This window comes from Dermacentor variabilis, unplaced genomic scaffold (assembly GCF_050947875.1).
Source record: "Dermacentor variabilis isolate Ectoservices unplaced genomic scaffold, ASM5094787v1 scaffold_17, whole genome shotgun sequence".
Lineage (NCBI taxonomy): Eukaryota > Metazoa > Arthropoda > Arachnida > Ixodida > Ixodidae > Dermacentor > Dermacentor variabilis.
In genome coordinates, this window is record NW_027460335.1 from 8,399,592 (window position 1) to 8,422,949 (window position 23,358).

Consider the following 23,358-nt stretch of genomic DNA (forward strand, 5'->3'; position numbering starts at 1 on the left):
TCCCCAGTGGCGCAATTGGTTAGCGCACGGTACTTATACGACAGTTCTCGTGAGCCATGCCGGGGTTGTGAGTTCGAGCCTCACCTGGGGAATGTTGTTTTATATTCGACAATCGAGAAAAAAGTCCTCATACGCACGCCAATTTATCATTCCATTGTTACCCGATATATGCTCACTTAGGTTTCTGCAGCACTCAATCCCCAGTGTCGCAATCGGTTAGCGCACGGTACTTATACGACAGTTCTCGTGAGCCATGCCGGGGTTGTGTGTTCGAGCCTCACCTGGGGAATGTTGTTTTATATTCGACAATCGAGAAAAAAGTCCTCATACGCACGCCAATTTATCATTCCATTGTTACCCGATATATGCTCACTTAGGTTTCTGCTGCACTCAATCCCCCGTGGCACCATTCTGCTTCCGGCTCCCGAGCTGAACGGATCGCGGGATCATGGGCTCCAATGGAGCGGCATATGCGGCTGTTAGCCGCGGCAACAGGCTTTCGACGGAAGAAGATAAAGATTACCAGATAATTTTGCCTCGCCTACCTACAGGACGTATTGTTTTGAACACAGTTTTTTTGCACGGCGACGCTCGTGTTCGCCCGTTTCGTGTAGAAGATTTTCGAGACGCGCTTCAAGCTGTTGGTATGCTCTCTGGCGTCGTCGCCCTTGGAGCATACCAAATCAACCATGTATGGGCGGTGACGATGAAGACAGCCGAGGCTGCCGAAAAGCTGGCGGCCCTGAAGGAGCTGCAGGTGAAGGGGCGTCGCTGCCTGGTCATCGACCCCAAGGAACAACAGGTGAAGCTTCGTATCCACTGGCTTCTGCATGGGGTGGACGACGAAGACGTCAAGACCGCGCTGGCCTCCTTCGGCAAGGTGACGGAAGTGACCCGGGAGCGCTGGCGAGTGGATGGCGTTTCCGACAAGGGCTCGACGACCCGAGCAGTGCTGCTGCAGCTGAAGGCAGGAATGAAAGTCGACGACCTGCCCCACCAGATCCGCGTCGCCGGCGAGCTTGCGCTGGTGGTAGCCCCAGGACGTCCCATGCAGTGCCTGCGCTGCCGGGGCTCTGGCCACGTTCGTCGTGAATGCAAGGTTCCCCGTTGCTCGCGGTGCAGGCTTTTTGGACACAACGACGCGGACTGTGTGCGTTCATACGCAGTAGCCGCGGGTTCGGCGGAGAGCGAGCCGTCGACGTTAGACCATGTAATGGACGTGACCGAGGCGGAGGAAGCGGCCACGGGAGCTGGAAACGGCAAAGTGGCGGCAGAAACCGGCACGACGACCAAGCAAGCCGAAGGAGGAAGGAATATCCCTCCCCCCAAAGAACCAGCGGCTACAGTCGAGAGCGTGAAGACGGCCCCGCAAGAAAATGAGAGCCACCAGCCAGCTACGGATGCAACGCAGCCAGAGGCGGACGACAACGCGACCCCTGCTAGCGCCCGCGTCGAATCCGTCTCGGCACCGGTCAAGAGATCCCTGCAGCACGAGGAGAAAGTCGACGGAAAGGCCGGCGGTGACTCCGAGGCACCACCCGCTAAGACGCTACCTGGAAGGCGCTCCACCCTCAAGCCCAAGCCGAACCTGGAGACTGACCGTAGGCTTACCCCGAAGCCGACCAAAGAGGAACCCGGGCGACGGCCGCCGGATGGCCACGGAGGCGTCTAGCGGTCAGCTAGACGTGAAGGTGAGCACCATGCTCCCGGCCTTCTCCCCTCCGGTTTTCACCAATAATGGCTACCAACCCGTCGCTTAGCCTCGGCACGCTAAACGTTCGAGGTCTGGCCGCCAAAAGGAAACAGAGTCAGGTTTACAGACTACTAGTGGACCACGACCTCGACGTTTTAGCCGTGCAAGAAACCAAGGTAGACGGCGAGGAGGAGACCGGGAGCATGGTGCAAAGGTTCACGTATAACTACTATACGGTAGTGAGCCACGCCTTAGGGACTTCGGCAGGGTGTGTGCTGTTCGTGAGGAAGCTCCCTGGTCTTGTTATAGATGGTTACTTCTCCTGTACTTCTGGTCGACTTGTCTTTTGTGACTTCAGCTATTGTAATGTCCAATGGCGCGTGTTTTGCATTTATGCGCCTAATACTGTGCAAGAGAGGGCAAATTTCTTTTTGAGTTTAAAGCATCATTTACATGTGCAAAAAATGATAGCCTGTGTAGGCGACTTCAACTGCGTATTGAAAGCTGAGGATAGGTCTACGCGTCGCGTGGTTTGTGACAAAAGTAGTGATATCCTGGCGCAGATCACACACGAATTCGAATTAGAAGATATCGCAGAATGTTTTCGCGGTCACGGAGACGTAAGCTACACTCACTTTCAGGGCACAAGTCACGCACGCTTAGACCGTATCTATCTTTCATATGATTTAGTTGAAAAATGCCAGTGCTACACAGTTACGGCCATATCATATCCTGACCCCTGCCTGGTAAAATGCACAGTGGGCAGGAAGAAAGAACGAAACAAGTTCGTCTGGGAACTGTGGAAATTGAATGCAGAGCTGTTACGGGATGAAACTTTTAACGAAAATGTAGTGGCTGCTCTGAATTCTTTTGGAACAGACAGTTCTACGAAATTTGGTGAGGAATGGGAGTTGCTGAAGCAAAGCATTAAATTGAAGGCAATTGAAAGAAGTAGCGTACTGCGATATGAACAAAAGGCCAGAGAAAAGGATTCAACAACATTGCTAGAAAAATTTGCGAATCTTGAATGCATGCAACCTGGCGCCTATCAACAAGATATGCGCGCCGTTAAGAAGAAGCTCGAGGTATTCGACGAAGATCGCTTCCGAGGTGCGCTAGTGCGCACCAGAGCAGAAAGGCTATCATGCGGGGAAACGCCAACGAAAAGAGCACTGGGGTTAGAAAAAAAGCACTCGAGACGTAAGCAGATTGAGGCTATCGAATATGAAGGGGTGGTATTAACGGATAACAATAATATAGGGCGTGCTTTCTTTGAGCATTACAAAGAACTTTTTACATTCAGGCCTGTCAACATGCACGATTTCAAGAAGTTATTTTTGCAACGAATCCCACAGCTGTCGAGTGAGGTTAAAGAAACCTTAGAACGACCATTAACAGAACATAATGTGATGAAAGCCATCGAAGACCTGAATCCTGGGAAGTCGCCAGGTCCAGACGGTCTTTGTGCCGCTTGGTACAAATCGTTCAAGAGCCACCTAGCTCCTATGTTAACAGCAGTTTTCAATGAAGCATATGAACTGAAAATACTTCCACCATCCTTTGGCCAGTCCCATACAGTACTAATACCGAAAACAGAAGAGACCGAAAAGCTCAAGCAACTTTCCTCCTACAGACCCATAGCGCTTACTAACTGAGACTACAAAATATTGATGAAGGTGTTGGCACGACGGGTCCAGTCAGTTATTCAGGAAGTAGTCGGCCCACACCAGACGTGTGGTATTCGTGGAAGAACCATTTTCACTAACATCCATAAAATGAAGTGTGTGCTGGAGTGTTGTGACGCCATGTGCGATGCAGTAGCCATCCTCCAGCTAGACATGGAGAAGGCGTTTGATTGTGTTTCTCACGACATATTGCTTACCATCCTTGAACACGTTAATTTTGGCCACATAATCGCTGAAGGGGTGACCATGGCGTACCGGAGCTGCTATACCAGACTTATAATTAATCAGATGTTGGGGGCCCCCATTAACGTGAAGCGCTCCGTTCGCCAGGGTTGTCCACTCAGTCCACTCCTGTTTTGTGTCTACATAGAAACGCTATGTCTGGCCATCATTGAAAATGAATGTATTAAGGGGTTTAGTCTTCAATCAGCAGAAGTGAAGCTACTGGCATACGCTGACGATGTGGCTGTGTGCTGTAAGGACAAACAAAGTGTATTGAATACTGTTAACATCGTCAAAAAGTTTGGTAACGTTACTAACAGCTACGTTAACTGGCAGAAATGTTTGGGGTTTTGGCATGGAAGATGGGCGTCTACACCAGACCACTTTTCGAACGTAAACTGGGTCACGACGCCAGTTAAGTACCTTGGAGCACCCCTTGATGCCTACAAGGACAGTAGCGAGTACTGGAAGGAGCGGACAAAACAACTAAAAGAAAAAGCCGACCGATGGAACGCCTGTTACTTGTCAATATTCGCGAGAGCTACAGCGTGCAACATGTTTCTCGTGACAAAGATCTGGTACGTAATGCAGGTACTACAGTGCTCCCGGATTAATGAGCAGAAAATGCACCGCGTGTTCGCTGTATTCGTGTGGGCATCGAGCTGGGAGCGATGTAGCCGAGATAATCTCTTCCGGCGCGTGAAGGATGGTGGTCTGGGGTTGGCGCACCTCTTCTTGCGTCAACTGGTGAATAGATTCTCCTTCTTTCGAGATACAAACGACCCATTTCTGCGCACGGTGATCCAAATGAGGCTGTCAAGATCACTTCCCGAATTCATTGTAGGTACGGAAATAATGCCAGGACCAGTCCGTGGTTTCTTTCGGGAAATAGTTCAGAGTGTTTCCTTTTTGCGTGTTCGTTTTTCAAGTGCATATTTGTGGAGTGTAAAACGGCAAAAGTTATATCGTGATTTATGTGACAGTGTTTTGCTGGTACCTATGTACAGAGCCCCGTACAGTGGAGGCCCAGGCCTAGATGTATTGAAAAGGGTGAAGAAGATGCCAGTTCAACCAGCCACTAAATCGTTCTTTTTTAAATTACACACTGGTACTGTACCTGTTAAAATCTTCCTTGAACAACGTGGGTTCTACATGCCATGGGGAACCAACTGCCTTATATGTAAAAAAACAGAAAGCATAGATCACGTCTTCATCCACTGTTGGGAAGGGGTCTTTTTCTGGGACGTGTTACAAAGGACTCTAAAAAAGGAGCTACCTATAGATCCCCACGGAATCAGGTTTCTGCCAGTATATGACGACGAAGGTTTCCCGTACGACCTGATCATGCTTACGGGCCTCCACTGTTTATGGCGCGCAAGAATGGCGGGTTACCATTGTGACCCGGATGCCCGACCGGCGCGTCTGTACTTTTGTGAATCCATGCAACGGTATGTGGAAGTGATCAAGATGCAACAGCCTGTTCCTGAGTGGCTGTCGAGGGTTGAACCCCTTACAGCACTAAAGGAATTTTAATCCGACAACGTCGTGCCACAGTAGCGGACGGCAGCGAATGTAAATATTACTGTTCCTTGTTCCGTTTGTGTATTCATCCCTTTTTGCTTCTTTGGTCTTTGTTTATATCATTTAGGAATTTGTGTTGTGATATGTCGAGGTCTGGCAATAAAGAAAAAAAAAATCCCCAGTGTCGCAATCGGTTAGCGCACGGTAATTATACGACAGTTCTCGTGAGCCATGCCGGGGTTGTGAGTTCGAGCCTCACCTGGGGAATGTTCTTTTATATTCGACATTCGGGAAAAAAGTCCTCATACGCACGCCAATTTATCATTCCATTGTTACCCGATATATGCTCACTTAGGTTTCTGCAGCACTCAATCCCCAGTGGCGCAATTGGTTAGCGCACGGTACTTATACGACAGTTCACGTGAGCCATGCCGGGATTGTGAGTTCGAGCCTCACCTGGGGAATGTTCTTTTATATTCGACATTCGAGAAAAAAAGTCCTCATACGCACGCCAGTTTATTATTCCATTGTTACCCGGTATATACTCACTTAGGTTTCTGCTACACTGAATCCCCAGTGGCGCAATTGGTTAGCGCACGGTACTTATATGACAGTTCTCGTGAGCCATGCCGGGGTTGTGAGTTCGAGCCTCACCTGGGGAATGTTTTTTATATTCGACATTTGAGAAAAAAGTCCTCATACGCACGCCAATTTATCGTTCCATTGTTACCCTATATATGCTCACTTAGGTTTCTGCTGCACTCTATCCCCAGTGGCGCAATCGGTTAGCGCACGGTACTTATACGACATTTCTCGTGAGCGACGCCGGGGTTGTGAGTTCGAGCCTCACCTGGGGAATGGTCTCTTATATTCGAGAAAAAAGTCGTCATACGCACGCCAATTTACCATTCCATTGTTGCCCGATATATGCTCACTTAGGTTTCTGCTGCACTCAATCGCCAGTGGCGCAATTACTCATTCTGCTTCCGGCTCCCGAGCTAAACGGATCGCGGAATCATGTCGCTCCAATGGAGCGGCATATGCGGCTGCTGGCCGCGGCGACAGGCTTCTGACGGAGGAAGGTAAGGATTTCCAGATTATTTTGCCTCGGCTACCTACAGGACACATTGTGTTAAACACAGTTTTTTGCACGGTGAAACTCGTGTTCGCCCGTTTCGCGTAGAGGATTGTCCGGACGCGTTTCAAGCTCTTGGTATGCTCTCTGGCGTCATCGCCCTTGGAGCGTGCCAAATCGGTCACGTATGGCCAGTAATGATGAAAACAGCCGAGGCGGCCTAAAAGCCGGCTGCACTGAAGGAGCTTCAGGTCAAGGGGCGTCGCTGCCTGGTCATCGACCCTAAAGAACAGCAGGTGAAGCTTCGTCTCCACTGGTTTCTTCATGGTGTGGATGATGAAGACGTAAAGACTGCGCTGGCTTCCTTTGGCAAAGTGATGGAAGTAACCCGGGAGCGCTGGCGAGTAGACGGCGTTTCCAATAAGGGCTCGACGACCCCAGCAGTGCTGCTGCAGCTGAAGGCTGGAATGAAAGTTGACGACCTGCCCCACCAGATCCGCGTCGCCGGCGAGCTTGCGCTGGTCGTAGCCCCAGGTCGTCCTATGCAGTGCCTGCGCTGCCGGGGACCTGGTCACGTTCGTAGAGAATGCAACGTTCCCCGTTGGCACCCGGTGCAGGCTTTTCGGACAAAACGACGCGGACTGTGTACGTTCATACGCACTAGCCGCGGGGTCGGCGGAAAGCGAACCGTTGACATCAGACCACATGATGAAAGTGACCGAGGCCGAGGAAGCGGCCAAGAGAGCTGGAAACCGCAACGTGGCGGCAGAGATGAGCGGGACGACCATGCTGACTGAAGCAGGACCGAATAATGTCCCTCCTCCCGACGAGCCAGAAACCACACTAACCACCGTCAGGGCGGCCCAAAAAGAACATGAGAGCCGCCAGCCGGCTATTGATACTACGGAGGCAGCGGAAAACGACAACGTGACCCCTGCTAGTGCCCGCGTCGAAATCGTCTCGGTACCGGTGAAGAGGTCCCTGCAGCCGGAGGATAAAGTCGACGGAAAGGCCGGCGGGGACTCCGAGGCACCGCCCACTAAGACGCTACCCGGAAGGCGCTCCACCCTCAAGCCTAAGCCGAACCTGGAGGCTGACCGTAGGCCCACCCCGAAGCCGACCAAAGACGAACTCGGACAATGGCCACCGTATGGCCGCGGAGGCGCCTAGCGGTCAGCTAGACCTTAAGGTGAGCACCATGCTCCGGGCCTTCTCCCCTCCGGTTTAAATCAGTAATGGCTACCAACCCGTCGCATAGCCTCGGCACGCTAAACGTTCGAGGTCTGGCCGCCAAAAAGAAACAGAGTCAGGTTTACAGACTACTAGTGGACCACAACCTCGACGTTTTAGCCGTGCAAGAAACCAAGGTAGACGACGAGGAGGAGACCGGCAGCATGGTGCAAAGGTTCACGTATAACTACTATCCGGTAGTGAGCCACGCCTTAGGGACTTCGGCAGGATGTGTACTGTTCGTGAGGAAGCTCCCTGGTCTTGTCATAGATGGTTACTTCTCGTGCACTTCTGGTCGACCTGTCTTTTGTGACTTCATCTATTGTAAGGTCCAATGGCGCGTGTCTTGCATTTATGCGCCTAATACTGTGCAAGAGAGGGCAAATTTCTTTTTGAGTTTCAAGCATCATTTCCATGTGCAAAAAACGATAGCCTGTTTAGGCGACCTCAACTGCGTATTGAACGCTGAGGATAGGTCTACTCGTCTCGCGGTTTGTGACAAATGTAGTGATATCCTGGCGCAGATTACACATGAGTTCGAATTAGAAGACATCGCTGAGTGTTTTCGCGCTCACGGAGATGTAAGGTACACTCACTTTCAGGGCACAAGTCACGCACGCTTAGACCGTATCTATCTTTCATATGATTTAGTTGAAAAATGCCAGTTCCATACAGTTAGGGCCATATCATATGCTGACCACTGCCTGGTAAAATGCACGGTGGGCAGCAAGAAAGAACGAAACAAGTTCGTCTGGGAACTATGGAAATTGAATGCAGAGCTGTTACGGGATGAAACTTTTAACGAAAAGGTAGCGGCTACTCTGAATTCTTTTGGAACATATAGTTCTATGAAATTTAGTGAGGAATGGGAGTTTCTGAAGCAAAGCATTAAATTGAAGGCAATCGAAAGAAGTAGCGTACTGCGATATGAAGAAAAGGCCAGAGAAAAGGTTTAACAACATTGCTGGAAAAATTTGCGAAACTTGAATGCATGCAACCTGGCGCCTATCAACAAGATATGCGCACCGTTAAGAAGAAGCTCGAGGTGCTCGACGAAGAGCGCTTCCGAGGTGCGCTAGTGCGCGCGAGAGCGGAAAGGCTATCATGCGTGGAAACGCCAACGAAAAGAGCACTGGGGCTAGAAAAAAAGCACTCGAGACGTAAGCAGATTGAGGCTATCGAATAAGAACGGGTGGTATTAACGGATAACAATAATATAGGGAGTTACAAAAAATTTTTGTAATTGCAAGATTGAAATGTAATCTCCATCAGGCCACCTTCTGTGTCACGTTTAAAAAAGCGAATTCCTTACTTGAAAGATCTATTGAAGGCGCGCTAACACAAGCGCTCCCTAAACTAGCAATCTTTTTTGCAACTAGCAAATTTTTTTGGCTATGCATGGTCGTTCTTTCATCTTTGATAAGATCTTAACTTTCCATAACACGTGTCTCGTTGCAGTCTCATTTGACTAGAAATCAGTACATATGCGCATGCGTACGGTTGTGTGTGTTACCTATATATATGTGTGTACCGCTTTGTGCCATAAAACCATTGTTGGAAGTTGGCGCTGTGTCCTCGTCTCGCCACTGTCTTTCGTCCCTTCTCGTGCGCTAAAAAACCTCAGTTTTGGAATACCAACACGCCCTAACCTACGCTCTTTCAAAGGATGGCGGTTTGGGGTTGGCGCACCTCTTCTTGCGTCAACTGATGAACAGGTTCTTCTTTTTTCGAGACACAAATGACCCATTTCTGCACTCCGTGATTCAAATGAGGCTGCCAAAAGCACTTCCCGAATTTGTAGTAGGTACTGAAATAATGCCAGGATCTGTCCGTGGTTTCTTTCGGGAAATTGTTGATAGTGTTTCTTTTTTGCGTGTTCGTTTTTCAAGTGAATATTTGTGGAGTGCAAAACGGAAAAAGTTACACCGTGATTACTGTGATAGTGTTTTAGTTGTACCCATGTATAGAGCAGTGTACAGTGGAGGCCCAGGCCTAGACGTATTGAAAAGGGTGAAGATGATGCCGGTTCAACCAGCCACGAAATCTTTCTTCTTTAAATTACATACCGGTACCTTACCTGTTAAAATCTTCCTGGAACAACATGGTTTCTACGTGCCATAGGGAACCCACTGCCTTATTTGTAAAAAACCGGAAAGCATAGATCATGTCTTCATCCACTGTTGGGAGGGTTTTTTTTTTCTGGGACGTGTTGCAAAGGACATTAAAAAAGTAGTTACCGATAGGTCCACACGGAATGAGGTTTCTGGCAGTAAATGATGACGAAGGATTGCCGTACGACCTTATCATGGCGGGCTACCATTGTGACCCGGATGCCCAACCGGCGCGTGTATACTTCCGAGAATGTATGCAGCGATATGTAGAAGTGCAGAAGTTGCAACAGCCTGTTCCTGAATGGCTGTCGAGTGTTGAACCCCTGACAGCGCTCAAGCAATTTTAATACGACAATGTCATGCCACAGTAGCGGACGGCAACGAATGTGCACATTACTGTTTCTCGTTCAGTTTTTGTATTCCTTATTTTTTTCTTTCGTTTTTGTGTATATCATTTAAGGAATGTGTGTTGTGGTGACATGTCGAGGACTGGCAATACAGAAAAAGCAGCTTAATTGGTTAGCGCATGGTACTTACACGACAGTTCTCGTGAGCCATGCCGGGGTTGTGAGTTCGAGCCTCACCTAGGGAATGTTCTTTTATATTCGACATTCGAGAAAAAAGTCATCATACGCTCGCCAATTTATCATTCCATTGTTACTCGATATATGCTCACTTAGGTTTCTGCTACACTCAATCCCCAATGGCGCAATTGGTTAGCGCACGGTACTTATATGACAGTTCTCGTGAGCCATGCCGGGGTTATGAGTTCGAGCCTCACCTGGGGAATGTTCTTTTATATTCGACATTCGAGAAAAAAGTCCTCATACGCACGCCAATTTATCATTCCATTGTTACCCGATATATGCTCACTTAGGTTTCTGCAGCACTATATCCCCAGTGGCGCAATTGGTTAGCGCACGGTACTTATACGACAGTTCTCGTGAGCCATGCCGGGGTTGTGAGTTCGAGCCTCACCTGGGGAATGTTCTTTTATATTCGACATTCGAGAAAAAAGTCCTCATACGCACGCCAATTTATAATTCCATTGTTACCAGATATATGCTCACTTAGGTTTCTGCTGCACTCAATCCCCAGTGGCGCAATTGGTTAGCGCACGGTACTTATACGACAGTTCTCGTGAGCCATGCCGGGATTGTGAGTTCTAGCCTCACCTGGGGAATGTTCTTTTATATTCGACATTCGAGAAAAAAGTCCTCATACGCACGCCAATTTATCATTCCATTGTTACCCGATATACGCTCACTTAGGTTTCTGCAGCACTCAATCCCCAGTGTCGCAATCTGCCTGGACCAGACGGCCTAGGAGCAGCTTTCTATAAAACTTTCAAGGCCGAAATAAGCGAGATACTGCACTGTGTAATATCAGAAGCTCATGAAGCTAAGCACTTGCCGCCATCATTCAGAAAAAGTGATGTTGTGCTTATACCGAAAACCACCGATACGGTAAAGCTGAAATCTGTCGCTGGATACAGGCCCATAAGTCTTACGAATTCGGATTATAAAATCTACATGAAGGTGCTCGGAAAAAGGATGCAGTCAGTTATTAAATCCATAGTAGGCCCACACCAAACATGCGGTATCAGGAATAGAACAATATTGTCGAATATTCACATCGCTAGGAGTATATTGGAATGCTGTGATGCGAACCTCGAATGTGCAGCAATGGTTCAGTTAGACCTAGAAAAAGCTTTTGACAGGGTTGCTCACAGCATACTTCTTGCCCTGCTAAAACACATTAATGTAGGCGAAGTGATTCAGGACGGAGTAGCCATGGCTTATGAGAACTGTTCCGCTCACCTTATAATCAATAAAAGACTCAGCGAAAATATACCAGTATTATCCATTGTGCGCCAGGGGTGCCCTTTGTCGCCCTTACTTTTTGCGATTTTTCTTGAACCTTTCTGTTTGGAGGTACGAGAAAACGAAAACATTCGCGGCTACCGTCTTTTAACTCAGGAAGTAAAAATACTAGCTTACGCAGATGACATCGCACTTTTTTGCGTTGACCAAGAAAGCATTCGGGAGGCAGTCAAGGATGCAAGAAAGTTTAGCAGTCTAACGGGGAGTGCCATAAGCTGGCCAAAAAGCTTAGGCTTCTGGCACGGTGAATGGGACAGCCGGCCTGCAGTGTTAGAAACAGTACCGTTCACAGATACGCCAACCAGTTATCTTGGTGTTCCTTTGGAATACTATCGCGATACCACGACGCAATGGACTGAACAAACTGAGCGGGCTAAAGCACAAACAACGAAGTGGGGAGGCAAGAATCTGTCAATATTCACGAGAGCCACTGTCTGCAATTTATTTCTTGTCGCAAAAGTGTTTTATATGTTGCAAGTTTTATGTATATCCCGAGTGTGTGTACAAAGGTTGCACAGGGTTTTTGCTATGTTCGTGTGGGGATCAGGATGGGAGCGCACGAGTCGTCTGAATCTGTTTCACGCTGTGCAGAAAGGAGGGTTGGGTTTGTCGCATTTATTTTTGAAACAAGTAGTGTCGCGTTTCATGTTCTTGCGCGACGAAAGCGATTGTTTTTTGCGGTGCGTTATGCAGACGCGATTATGTGACGCACTGCCAGAATATGTTGTGACGTCGTATGGCATACGTCAAGTGGTTGTCCGAGGTTTTTTGTTTGAAGTGATAAGCTCTTTCCGTTTTCTAAAAGTACACTTTTCTTTGGAATACCTGAACACAGTCGCAAGAAAGCGATTATACCGAGATTTAGTTAATATCATGTGTCCAGTACCAATATACCGTGCAGTATATGCACTGGGGCGTGAGCAGAATGTCTTAAAAAGAGTTAAGAAAATGCCTGTAAGAGCAACAACAAAAACTTTTTTTTTCATGCTACACACTGGCACGCTTCCTGTCAAGCCATGGCTGCAGGAGAAGGGGATCTTTGTACCCTGGAGTGTGAATTGCCAGATATGTCAGAAACCGGAGACAATGGAGCATATTTTTCTGGAGTGCAGGGACTCAGTCTTCCTTTGGGACATTCTACAAAGGACACTAAAAAAAAGAATTTCCTTTAACACCTTTTGGAATCCGTTTTTTACCGTTTGAAGAGACAGAAGGCGTGCCATGTGATATGGTGATGTTACTCTGCATGCACAGCGTGTGGAAAACACGAATGGCGGTGCGTAATGAGGATGTTGACGCAAAACCGGCCAAAGAATATTTTGCTGAAAATGTATTGTACATTCGCGAAGCGTTTAAAGCGCTCAGCGAACCACCTGAGTGGTTAACAGCATTTGAACAGCTTGCAAACATTCAGCCTTTTTAAACCAAAATTAAACGACAAGGTACACCCGAACATTGAACTGTCTTTTTTGTTTTGTAATCGCAGCGGAGAATAGCTGTGAATCGTGTATTTGTTATAAAACAGGCAATAAAGAAAAAAAAAATCCCCAGTGTCGCAATCGGTTAGCGCACGGTACTTATACGACAGTTCTCGTGAGCCATGCCGGGGTTGTGAGTTCGAGCCTCACCTCGGGAATGTTCTTTTATATTCGACGTTCGAGAAAAAAGTGCTCGTACGCACGCCAATTTATCATTCGATTGTTACCCGATAAATGCTCCCCCACTTAGGTTTCTGCAGCACTCAATCCCCAGTGTCGCAATCGGTTAGCGCACGGTAATTATACGACAGTTCTCGTGAGCCATGCCGGGGTTGTGAGTTCGAGCCTCACCTGGGGAATGTTCTTTTATATTCGACATTCGAGAGAAAAGTCCTCATACGCACGCCAATTTATCATTCCATTGTTACCCGATATATACTCACTTATGTTTCTGCTACACTCAAGCCCCAGTGGCGCAATTGGTTAGCGCACGGTACTTATATGACAGTTCTCGTGAGCCATGCCGGGGTTGTGAGTTCGAGCCTCACCTGGGGAATGTTCTTTTATATTCGACATTCGAGAAAAAAGTCCTCCTACGCACGCCAATTTATCATTCGATTGTTACACGATAAATGCTCCCCCACTTAGGTTACTGCAGCAATCAATCCCCAGTGTCGCGCCATTCTGCTTCCGGCTCCCGAGCTGAACGGATCGCGGGATCATGGGCTCCAATGGAGCGGCATATGCGGCTGTTAGCCGCGGCAACAGGCTTTCGACGGAAGAAGATAAAGATTACCAGATAATTTTGCCTCGCCTACCTACAGGACGTATTGTTTTGAACACAGTTTTTTTGCACGGCGACGCTCGTGTTCGCCCGTTTCGTGTAGAAGATTTTCGAGACGCGCTTCAAGCTGTTGGTATGCTCTCTGGCGTCGTCGCCCTTGGAGCATACCAAATCAACCATGTATGGGCGGTGACGATGAAGACAGCCGAGGCTGCCGAAAAGCTGGCGGCCCTGAAGGAGCTGCAGGTGAAGGGGCGTCGCTGCCTGGTCATCGACCCCAAGGAACAACAGGTGAAGCTTCGTATCCACTGGCTTCTGCATGGGGTGGACGACGAAGACGTCAAGACCGCGCTGGCCTCCTTCGGCAAGGTGACGGAAGTGACCCGGGAGCGCTGGCGAGTGGATGGCGTTTCCGACAAGGGCTCGACGACCCGAGCAGTGCTGCTGCAGCTGAAGGCAGGAATGAAAGTCGACGACCTGCCCCACCAGATCCGCGTCGCCGGCGAGCTTGCGCTGGTGGTAGCCCCAGGACGTCCCATGCAGTGCCTGCGCTGCCGGGGCTCTGGCCACGTTCGTCGTGAATGCAAGGTTCCCCGTTGCTCGCGGTGCAGGCTTTTTGGACACAACGACGCGGACTGTGTGCGTTCATACGCAGTAGCCGCGGGTTCGGCGGAGAGCGAGCCGTCGACGTTAGACCATGTAATGGACGTGACCGAGGCGGAGGAAGCGGCCACGGGAGCTGGAAACGGCAAAGTGGCGGCAGAAACCGGCACGACGACCAAGCAAGCCGAAGGAGGAAGGAATATCCCTCCCCCCAAAGAACCAGCGGCTACAGTCGAGAGCGTGAAGACGGCCCCGCAAGAAAATGAGAGCCACCAGCCAGCTACGGATGCAACGCAGGCAGAGGCGGACGACAACGCGACCCCTGCTAGCGCCCGCGTCGAATCCGTCTCGGCACCGGTCAAGAGATCCCTGCAGCACAAGGAGAAAGTCGACGGAAAGGCCGGCGGTGACTCCGAGGCACCACCCGCTAAGACGCTACCTGGAAGGCGCTCCACCCTCAAGCCCAAGCCGAACCTGGAGACTGACCGTAGGCTTACCCCGAAGCCGACCAAAGAGGAACCCGGGCGACGGCCGCCGGATGGCCACGGAGGCGTCTAGCGGTCAGCTAGACGTTAAGGTGAGCACCATGCTCCGGGCCTTCTCCCCTCCGGTTTTCACCAATAATGGCTACCAACCCGTCGCTTAGCCTCGGCACGCTAAACGTTCGAGGTCTGGCCGCCAAAAGGAAACAGAGTCAGGTTTACAGACTACTAGTGGACCACGACCTCGACGTTTTAGCCGTGCAAGAAACCAAGGTAGACGGCGAGGAGGAGACCGGGAGCATGGTGCAAAGGTTCACGTATAACTACTATACGGTAGTGAGCCACGCCTTAGGGACTTCGGCAGGGTGTGTGCTGTTCGTGAGGAAGCTCCCTGGTCTTGTTATAGATGGTTGCTTCTCCTGTACTTCTGGTCGACTTGTCTTTTGTGACTTCAGCTATTGTAATGTCCAATGGCGCGTGTTTTGCATTTATGCGCCTAATACTGTGCAAGAGAGGGCAAATTTCTTTTTGAGTTTAAAGCATCATTTACATGTGCAAAAAATGATAGCCTGTGTAGGCGACTTCAACTGCGTATTGAAAGCTGAGGATAGGTCTACGCGTCGCGTGGTTTGTGACAAAAGTAGTGATATCCTGGCGCAGATCACACACGAATTCGAATTATTAGATATCGCAGAATGTTTTCGCGGTCACGGAGACGTAAGCTACACTCACTTTCAGGGCACAAGTCACGCACGCTTAGACCGTATCTATCTTTCATATGATTTAGTTGAAAAATGCCAGTGCTACACAGTTACGGCCATATCATATCCTGACCACTGCCTGGTAAAATGCACAGTGGGCAGGAAGAAAGAACGAAACAAGTTCGTCTGGGAACTGTGGAAATTGAATGCAGAGCTGTTACGGGATGAAACTTTTAACGAAAATGTAGTGGCTGCTCTGAATTCTTTTGGAACAGACAGTTCTACGAAATTTGGTGAGGAATGGGAGTTGCTGAAGCAAAGCATTAAATTGAAGGCAATTGAAAGAAGTAGCGTACTGCGATATGAACAAAAGGCCAGAGAAAAGGATTTAACAACATTGCTAGAAAAATTTGCGAAGCTTGAATGCATGCAACCTGGCGCCTATCAACAAGATATGCGCGCCGTTAAGAAGAAGCTCGAGGTATTCGACGAAGATCGCTTCCGAGGTGCGCTAGTGCGCGCCAGAGCAGAAAGGCTATCATGCGGGGAAACGCCAACGAAAAGAGCACTGGGGTTAGAAAAAAAGCACTCGAGACGTAAGCAGATTGAGGCTATCGAATATGAAGGGGTGGTATTAACGGATAACAATAATATAGGGCGTGCTTTCTTTGAGCATTACAAAGAACTTTTTACATTCAGGCCTGTCAACATGCACGATTTCAAGAAGTTATTTTTGCAACGAATCCCACAGCTGTCGAGTGAGGTTAAAGAAACCTTAGAACGACCATTAACAGAACATGAAGTGATGAAAGCCATCGAAGACCTGAATCCTGGGAAGTCGCCAGGTCCAGACGGTCTTTGTGCCGCTTGGTACAAATCGTTCAAGAGCCACCTAGCTCCTATGTTAACAGCAGTTTTCAATGAAGCATATGAACTGAAAATACTTCCACCATCCTTTGGCCAGTCCCATACAGTACTAATACCGAAAACAGAAGAGACCGAAAAGCTCAAGCAACTTTCCTCCTACAGACCCATAGCGCTTACTAACTGCGACTACAAAATATTGATGAAGGTGTTGGCACGACGGGTCCAGTCAGTTATTCAGGAAGTAGTCGGCCCACACCAGACGTGTGGTATTCGTGGAAGAACCATTTTCACTAACATCCATAAAATGAAGTGTGTGCTGGAGTGTTGTACCGCCATGTGCGATGCAGTAGCCATCCTCCAGCTAGACTTGGAGAAGGCGTTTGATTGTGTTTCTCACGACATATTGCTTACCATCCTTGAACACGTTAATTTTGGCCACATAATCGCTGAAGGGGTGACCATGGCGTACCGGAGCTGCTATACCAGACTTATAATTAATCAGATGTTGGGGGCCCACATTAACGTGAAGCGCTCCGTTCGCCAGGGTTGTCCACTCAGTCCACTCCTGTTTTGTGTCTACATAGAAACGCTATGTCTGGCCATCATTGAAAATGAATGTATTAAGGGGTTTAGTCTTCAATCAGCAGAAGTGAAGCTACTGGCATACGCTGACGATGTGGCTGTGTGCTGTAAGGACAAACAAAGTGTATTGAATACTGTTAACATCGTCAAAAAGTTTGGTAACGTTACTAACAGCTACGTTAACTGGCAGAAATGTTTGGGGTTTTGGCATGGAAGATGGGCGTCTACACCAGACCACTTTTCGAACGTAAACTGGGTCACGACGCCAGTTAAGTACCTTGGAGCACCCCTTGATGCCTACAAGGACAGTAGCGAGTACTGGAAGGAGCGGACAAAACAACTAAAAGAAAAAGCCGACCGACGGAACGCCTGTTACTTGTCAATATTCGCGAGAGCTACAGCGTGCAACATGTTTCTCGTGACAAAGATCTGGTACGTAATGCAGGTACTACAGTGCTCTCGTATTAATGTGCAGAAACTGCACCGCGTGTTCGCTGTATTCGTGTGGGCATCGAGCTGGGAGCGATGTAGCCGAGATAATCTCTTCCGGCGCGTGAAGGATGGTGGTCTGGGGTTGGCGCACCTCTTCTTGCGTCAACTGGTGAATAGATTCTCCTTCTTTCGAGATACAAACGACCCATTTCTGCGCACGGTGATCCAAATGAGGCTGTCAAGATCACTTCCCGAATTCATTGTAGGTACGGAAATAATGCCAGGACCAGTCCGTGGTTTCTTTCGGGAAATAGTTCAGAGTGTTTCCTTTTTGCGTGTTCGTTTTTCAAGTGCATATTTGTGGAGCGTAAAACGGAAAAAGTTATATCGTGATTTATGTGACAGTGTTTTGCTGGTACCTATGTACAGAGCCCCGTACAGTGGAGGCCCAGGCTTAGATGTATTGAAAAGGGTGAAGAAGATGCCAGTTCAACCAGCCACTAAATCGTTCTTTTTTAAATTACACACTGGTACTGTACCTGTTAAAATCTTCCTTGAACAACGTGGGTTCTACATGCCATGGGGAACCAACTGCCTTATATGTAAAAAAACAAAGCATAGATCACGTCTTCATCCACTGTTGGGAAGGGGTCTTTTTCTGGGACGTGTTACAAAGGACTCTAAAAAAGGAGCTACCTATAGATCCCCACGGAATCAGGTTTCTGCCAGTATATGACGACGAAGGTTTCCCGTACGACCTGATCATGCTTACGGGCCTCCACTGTTTATGGCGCGCAAGAATGGCGGGTTACCATTGTGACCCGGATGCCCGACCGGCGCGTCTGTACTTTTGTGAATCCATGCAACGGTATGTGGAAGTGATCAAGATGCAACAGCCTGTTCCTGAGTGGCTGTCGAGGGTTGAACCCCTTACAGCACTAAAGGAATTTTAATCCGACAACGTCGTGCCACAGTAGCGGACGGCAGCGAATGTAAATATTACTGTTCCTTGTTCCGTTTGTGTATTCATCCCTTTTTGCTTCTTTGGTCTTTTTTTATATCATTTAGGAATTTGTGTTGTGATATGTCGAGGTCTGGCAATAAAGAAAAAAGAAAAAAAAAATCCCCAGTGTCGCAAACGGTTAGCGCACGGTACTTATACGACAGTTCTCGTGAGCCATGCCGGGGTTGTGAGTTCGAGCCTCACCTGGGGAATGTTCTTTTATATTCGACGTTCGAGAAAAAAGTGCTCGTACGCACGCCAATTTATCATTCGATTGTTACCCGATAAATGCTCCCCCACATAGGTTTCTGCAGCACTCAATCCCCAGTGTCGCAATCGGTTAGCGCACGGTAATTATACGACAGTTCTCGTGAGCCATGGCGGGGTTGTGAGTTCGAGCCTCGCCTGGGGAATGTTCTTTTATATTCGACATTCGAGAAAAAAGTCCTCATACACGCACACCAATTTATCATTCCATTGTTACCCGATATATACTCACTTAGGTTTCTGCTACACTCAATCCCCAGTGGCGCAATTGGTTAGCGCACGGTACTTATATGACAGTTCTCGTGAGCCATGCCGGGGTTGTGAGTTCGAGCCTCACCTGGGGAATGTTCTTTTATATTCGACATTCGAGAAAAAAGTCCTCATACGCACGCCAATTTATCATTGCATTGTTACCCGATATATGCTCACTTAGGTTTCTGCAGCACTCAATCCCCAGTGTCGCAATTGGTTAGCGCACGGTACTTATACGACAGTTCTCGTGAGCCATGCCGGGATTGTGAGTTCGAGCCTCACCTGGGGAATGTTCTTTTATATTCGACATTCGAGAAAAAAGTCCTCATACGCACGCCAGTTTATCATTCCATTGTTACGCGGTATATACTCACTTAGGTTTCTGCTACACTCAATCCCCAATGGCGCAATTGGTTAGCGCACGGTACTTATACGACAGTTCTCGTGAGCCATGCCGGGGTTGTGAGTTCGAGCCTCACATGGGGAATGTTCTTTTATATTCGACATTCGAGAAAAAACTCCTCATATGCACGCCAATTTATCATTCCATTGTTACCCGATATATGCTCACTTAGGTTTCTGCTGCAGTCAATCCCCAGTGGCGCAATTGGTTAGCGCACGGTACTTATACGACAGTTCTCGTGAGCCATGCCGGGATTGTGAGTTCGAGCCTCACCTGGGGAATGTTCTTTTATATTCGACATTCGAGAAAAAAGTCCTCATACGCACGCCAGTTTATCATTCCATTGTTACCCCGTATATACTCACTTAGGTTTCTGCTACACTCAATCCCCAGTGGCGCAATTGGTTAGCGCACGGTACTTATATGACAGTTCTCGTGAGCCATGCCGGGGTTGTGAGTTCGAGCCTCACCTGAGGAATGTTTTTTACATTCGACATTTGAGAAAAAAGTCCTCATACGCACGCCAATTTATCGTGCCATTGTTACCCTATATATGCTCACTTAGGTTTCTGCTACACTCTATCCCCAGTGGCGCAATTGGTTAGCGCACGGTACTTATACGACAGTTCTCGTGAGCCACGCCGGGGTTGTGAGTTCGAGCCTCACCTGGGGAATGGTCTCTTATATTCGAGAAAAAGGTCGTCATACGCACGCCAATTTACCATTCCATTGTTGCCCGATATATGCTCACTTAGGTTTCTGCTGCACTCAATCCCCAGTGGCGCAATTAGTCATTCTGCTTCCGGCTCCCGAACTAAACGGATCGCGGAATCATGGCGCTCCAATGGAGCAGCATATGCGGCTGCTGGCCGCGGCAACAGGCTCCTGACGGAGGAAGGTAAGGATTTCCAGATTATTTTGCCTCGGCTACCTACAGGACACATTGTGTTAAACACTGTTTCTTGCACGGTGAAACTCGTGTTCGCCCGTTTCGCGTAGAGGATTGTCCGGACGCGTTTCAAGCTCTTGGTATGCTCTCTGGCGTCGTCGCCCTTGGAGCGTGCCAAATCAGTCACGTATGGCCGGTAACGATGAAAACAGCCGAGGCGGCCCAAAAGCTGGCTGCACTGAAGGAGCTTCAGGTCAAGGGGCGTCGCTGCCTGGTCATCGACCCTAAAGAACAGCAGGTGAAGCTTCGTCTCCACTGGTTTCTTCATGGTGTGGATCATGAAGACGTAAAGACTGCGCTGGCTTCCTTTGGCAAAGTGACGGAAGTAACCCGGGAGCGCTGGCGAGTAGACGGCGTTTCCGATAAGGGCTCGACGACCCCAGCAGTGCTGCTGCAGCTGAAGGCTGGAATGAAAGTTGACGACCTGCCCCACCAGATCCGCGTCGCCGGAGAGCTTGCGCTGGTCGTAGCCCCAGGTCGTCCTATGCAGTGCCTGCGCTGCCGGGGACCTGGTCACGTTCGTAGAGAATGCAACGTTCCCCGTTGGCACCCGGTGCAGGCTTTTCGGACAAAACGACGCGGACTGTGTACGTTCATACGCAGTAGCCGCGGGGTCGGCGGAAAGCGAACCGTTGACATCAGACCACATGATGAAAGTGACCGAGGCCGAGGAAGCGGCCAAGAGAGCTGGAAACAGCAACGTGGCGGCAGAGATGAGCGGGACGACCATGCTGACTGAAGCAGGACCGAATAATGTCCCTCCTCCCGACGAGCCAGAAACCACACAAATCACCGTCAGGGCGGCCCAAAAAGAACATGAGAGCCGCCAGCCGGCTATTGATACTACGGAGGCAGCGGAAAACGACAACGTGACCCCTGCTAGTGCCCGCGTCGAAAGCGTTTCGGCACCGGTGAAGAGGTCCCTGCAGCCGGAGGAGAAAGTCGACGGAAAGGCCGGCGGGGACTCCGAGGTACCGCCCACTAAGACGCTACCCGGAAGGCGCTCCACCCTCAAGCCTAAGCCGAACCTGGAGGCTGACCGTAGGCCCACCCCGAAGCCGACCAAAGACGAACTCGGACAATGGCCACCGTATGCCCACGGAGGCGTCTAGCGGTCAGCTAGACCTTAAGGTGAGCACCATGCTCCGGGCCTTCTCCCCTCCGGTTTAAATCAGTAATGGCTACCAACTTGTCGCTTAGCCTCGGCACGCTAAACGTTCGAGGTCTGGCCGCCAAAAAGAAACAGTCAGGTTTACAGACTACTAGTGGACCACAACCTCGACGTTTTAGCCGTGCAAGAAACCAGGGTAGACGACGAGGAGGAGACCGACAGCATGGTGCAAAGGTTCACGTATAACTACTATCCGGTAGTGAGCCACGCCTTAGGGACTTCGGCAGGGTGTGTACTGTTCGTGAGGAAGCTCCCTGGTCTTGTCATAGATGGTTACTTCTCGTGCACTTCTGGTCGACCTGTCTTTTGTGACTTCATCTATTGTAATGTCCAATGGCGCGTGTCTTGCATTTATGCGCCTAATACTGTGCAAGAGAGGGCAAATTTCTTTTTGAGTTTCAAGCATCATTTCCATGTGCAAAAAACGATAGCCTGTTTAGGCGACCTCAACTGCGTATTGAACGCTGAGGATAGGTCTACTCGTCTCGCGGTTTGTGACAAATGTAGTGATATCCTGGCGCAGATTACACATGAGTTCGAATTAGAAGACATCGCTGAGTGTTTTCGCGCTCACGGAGACGTAAGGTACACTCACTTTCAGGGCACAAGTCACGCACGCTTAGACCGTATCTATCTTTCATATGATTTAGTTGAAAAATGCCAGTTCCATACAGTTACGGCCATATCATATGCTGACCACTGTCTGGTAAAATGCACGGTGGGCAGCAAGAAAGAACGAAACAAGTTCGCCTGGGAACTATGGAAATTGAATGCAGAGCTGTTACGGGATGAAACTTTTAACGAAAAGGTAGCGGCTACTCTGAATTCTTTTGGAACATATAGTTCTATGAAATTTAGTGAGGAATGGGAGTTGCTGAAGCAAAGCATTAAATTGAAGGCAATCGAAAGAAGTAGCGTACTGCGATATGAAGAAAAGGCCAGAGAAAAGGTATAACAAAATTGCTGGAAAAATTTGCGAAGCTTGAATGCATGCAACCTGGCGCCTATCAACAAGATATGCGCACCGTTAAGAAGAAGCTCGAGGTGCTCGACGAAGAGCGCTTCCGAGGTGCGCTAGTGCGCGCGAGAGCGGAAAGGCTATCATGCGGGGAAACGCCAACGAAAAGAGCACTGGGGCTAGAAGAAAAGCACTCGACACGTAAACAGATTGAGGCTATCGAATATGAACGGGTGGTATTAACGGATAACAATAATATAGGGTGTTACAAAAAAATTTTGTTATTGCAAGATTAAAATGTAATCTCCATCAGGCGACCTTCTGTGTCACGTTTAAAAAAGCGAATTCCTTGCTTGAAAGATCTATTGAAGGCGCGCTAACACAAGCGCTCCCTAAACTAGCAATCTTTTTTGCAACTAGCAAATTTTTTTGGCTATGCATGGTCGTCCTTTCATCTTTGATAAGATCTTAACTTTCCATAACACATGTCTCGTTGCAGTCTCATTTGACTAGAAAACAGTACATATGCGCATGCGTACGGTTGTGTGTGTTACCTATATATATGTGTGTACCGCTTTGTGGAATAAAACCATTGTTGGAAGTTGGCGCTGTGTCCTCGTCTCGCCACTGTCTTTCGTCCCTTCTCGTGCGCTAAAAAACGTCAGTTTTGGAATACCAACACGCCCTAACCTACGCTCTTTCAAAGGATGGCGGTTTGGGGTTGGCGCACCTCTTCTTGCGTCAACTGATGAACAGGTTCTTCTTTTTTCGAGACACAAAAGACCCATTTCTGCGCTCCGTGATTCAAATGAGGCTGTCAAAAGCACTTCCCGAATTTGTAGTAGGTACTGAAATAATGCCAGGATCTGTCCGTGGTTTCTTTCGGGAAATAGTTGATAGTGTTTCTTTTTTGCGTGTTCGTTTTTCAAGTGAATATTTGTGGAGTGCAAAACGGAAAAAGTTACACCGTGATTTCTGTGATAGTGTTTTAGTTGTACCCATGTAT

At 48.8% G+C, this 23,358-nt stretch overlaps 14 non-coding genes across 14 annotated transcripts; all 14 read left to right on the forward strand.

Annotated features, from left to right (window-relative positions):
• On the forward strand, positions 1-92 carry TRNAI-UAU (transfer RNA isoleucine (anticodon UAU)). The gene is given in 2 exon segments: positions 1-38; positions 57-92. It is a non-coding gene; the product is annotated as a tRNA-Ile (tRNA).
• A 5,401-nt stretch (positions 93-5,493) lies between these two features.
• Positions 5,494-5,585, forward strand: TRNAI-UAU (transfer RNA isoleucine (anticodon UAU)). The gene is given in 2 exon segments: positions 5,494-5,531; positions 5,550-5,585. It is a non-coding gene; the product is annotated as a tRNA-Ile (tRNA).
• Positions 5,586-5,691: 106 nt separating this feature from the next.
• TRNAI-UAU (transfer RNA isoleucine (anticodon UAU)) lies at positions 5,692-5,783 on the forward strand. The gene is given in 2 exon segments: positions 5,692-5,729; positions 5,748-5,783. It is a non-coding gene; the product is annotated as a tRNA-Ile (tRNA).
• A 104-nt stretch (positions 5,784-5,887) lies between these two features.
• Positions 5,888-5,979, forward strand: TRNAI-UAU (transfer RNA isoleucine (anticodon UAU)). Its single transcript is given in 2 exon segments — positions 5,888-5,925; positions 5,944-5,979. It is a non-coding gene; the product is annotated as a tRNA-Ile (tRNA).
• A 4,255-nt stretch (positions 5,980-10,234) lies between these two features.
• Positions 10,235-10,326, forward strand: TRNAI-UAU (transfer RNA isoleucine (anticodon UAU)). Its single transcript is given in 2 exon segments — positions 10,235-10,272; positions 10,291-10,326. It is a non-coding gene; the product is annotated as a tRNA-Ile (tRNA).
• A 105-nt stretch (positions 10,327-10,431) lies between these two features.
• Positions 10,432-10,523, forward strand: TRNAI-UAU (transfer RNA isoleucine (anticodon UAU)). The gene is given in 2 exon segments: positions 10,432-10,469; positions 10,488-10,523. It is a non-coding gene; the product is annotated as a tRNA-Ile (tRNA).
• Positions 10,524-10,628: 105 nt separating this feature from the next.
• TRNAI-UAU (transfer RNA isoleucine (anticodon UAU)) lies at positions 10,629-10,720 on the forward strand. Its single transcript is given in 2 exon segments — positions 10,629-10,666; positions 10,685-10,720. It is a non-coding gene; the product is annotated as a tRNA-Ile (tRNA).
• Positions 10,721-13,362: 2,642 nt separating this feature from the next.
• TRNAI-UAU (transfer RNA isoleucine (anticodon UAU)) lies at positions 13,363-13,454 on the forward strand. Its single transcript is given in 2 exon segments — positions 13,363-13,400; positions 13,419-13,454. It is a non-coding gene; the product is annotated as a tRNA-Ile (tRNA).
• Positions 13,455-18,872: 5,418 nt separating this feature from the next.
• On the forward strand, positions 18,873-18,964 carry TRNAI-UAU (transfer RNA isoleucine (anticodon UAU)). The gene is given in 2 exon segments: positions 18,873-18,910; positions 18,929-18,964. It is a non-coding gene; the product is annotated as a tRNA-Ile (tRNA).
• Positions 18,965-19,069: 105 nt separating this feature from the next.
• On the forward strand, positions 19,070-19,161 carry TRNAI-UAU (transfer RNA isoleucine (anticodon UAU)). Its single transcript is given in 2 exon segments — positions 19,070-19,107; positions 19,126-19,161. It is a non-coding gene; the product is annotated as a tRNA-Ile (tRNA).
• Positions 19,162-19,266: 105 nt separating this feature from the next.
• On the forward strand, positions 19,267-19,358 carry TRNAI-UAU (transfer RNA isoleucine (anticodon UAU)). The gene is given in 2 exon segments: positions 19,267-19,304; positions 19,323-19,358. It is a non-coding gene; the product is annotated as a tRNA-Ile (tRNA).
• A 105-nt stretch (positions 19,359-19,463) lies between these two features.
• TRNAI-UAU (transfer RNA isoleucine (anticodon UAU)) lies at positions 19,464-19,555 on the forward strand. The gene is given in 2 exon segments: positions 19,464-19,501; positions 19,520-19,555. It is a non-coding gene; the product is annotated as a tRNA-Ile (tRNA).
• Positions 19,556-19,660: 105 nt separating this feature from the next.
• On the forward strand, positions 19,661-19,752 carry TRNAI-UAU (transfer RNA isoleucine (anticodon UAU)). The gene is given in 2 exon segments: positions 19,661-19,698; positions 19,717-19,752. It is a non-coding gene; the product is annotated as a tRNA-Ile (tRNA).
• A 104-nt stretch (positions 19,753-19,856) lies between these two features.
• TRNAI-UAU (transfer RNA isoleucine (anticodon UAU)) lies at positions 19,857-19,948 on the forward strand. Its single transcript is given in 2 exon segments — positions 19,857-19,894; positions 19,913-19,948. It is a non-coding gene; the product is annotated as a tRNA-Ile (tRNA).
• The last annotated feature ends 3,410 nt before the right edge of the window (positions 19,949-23,358 follow it).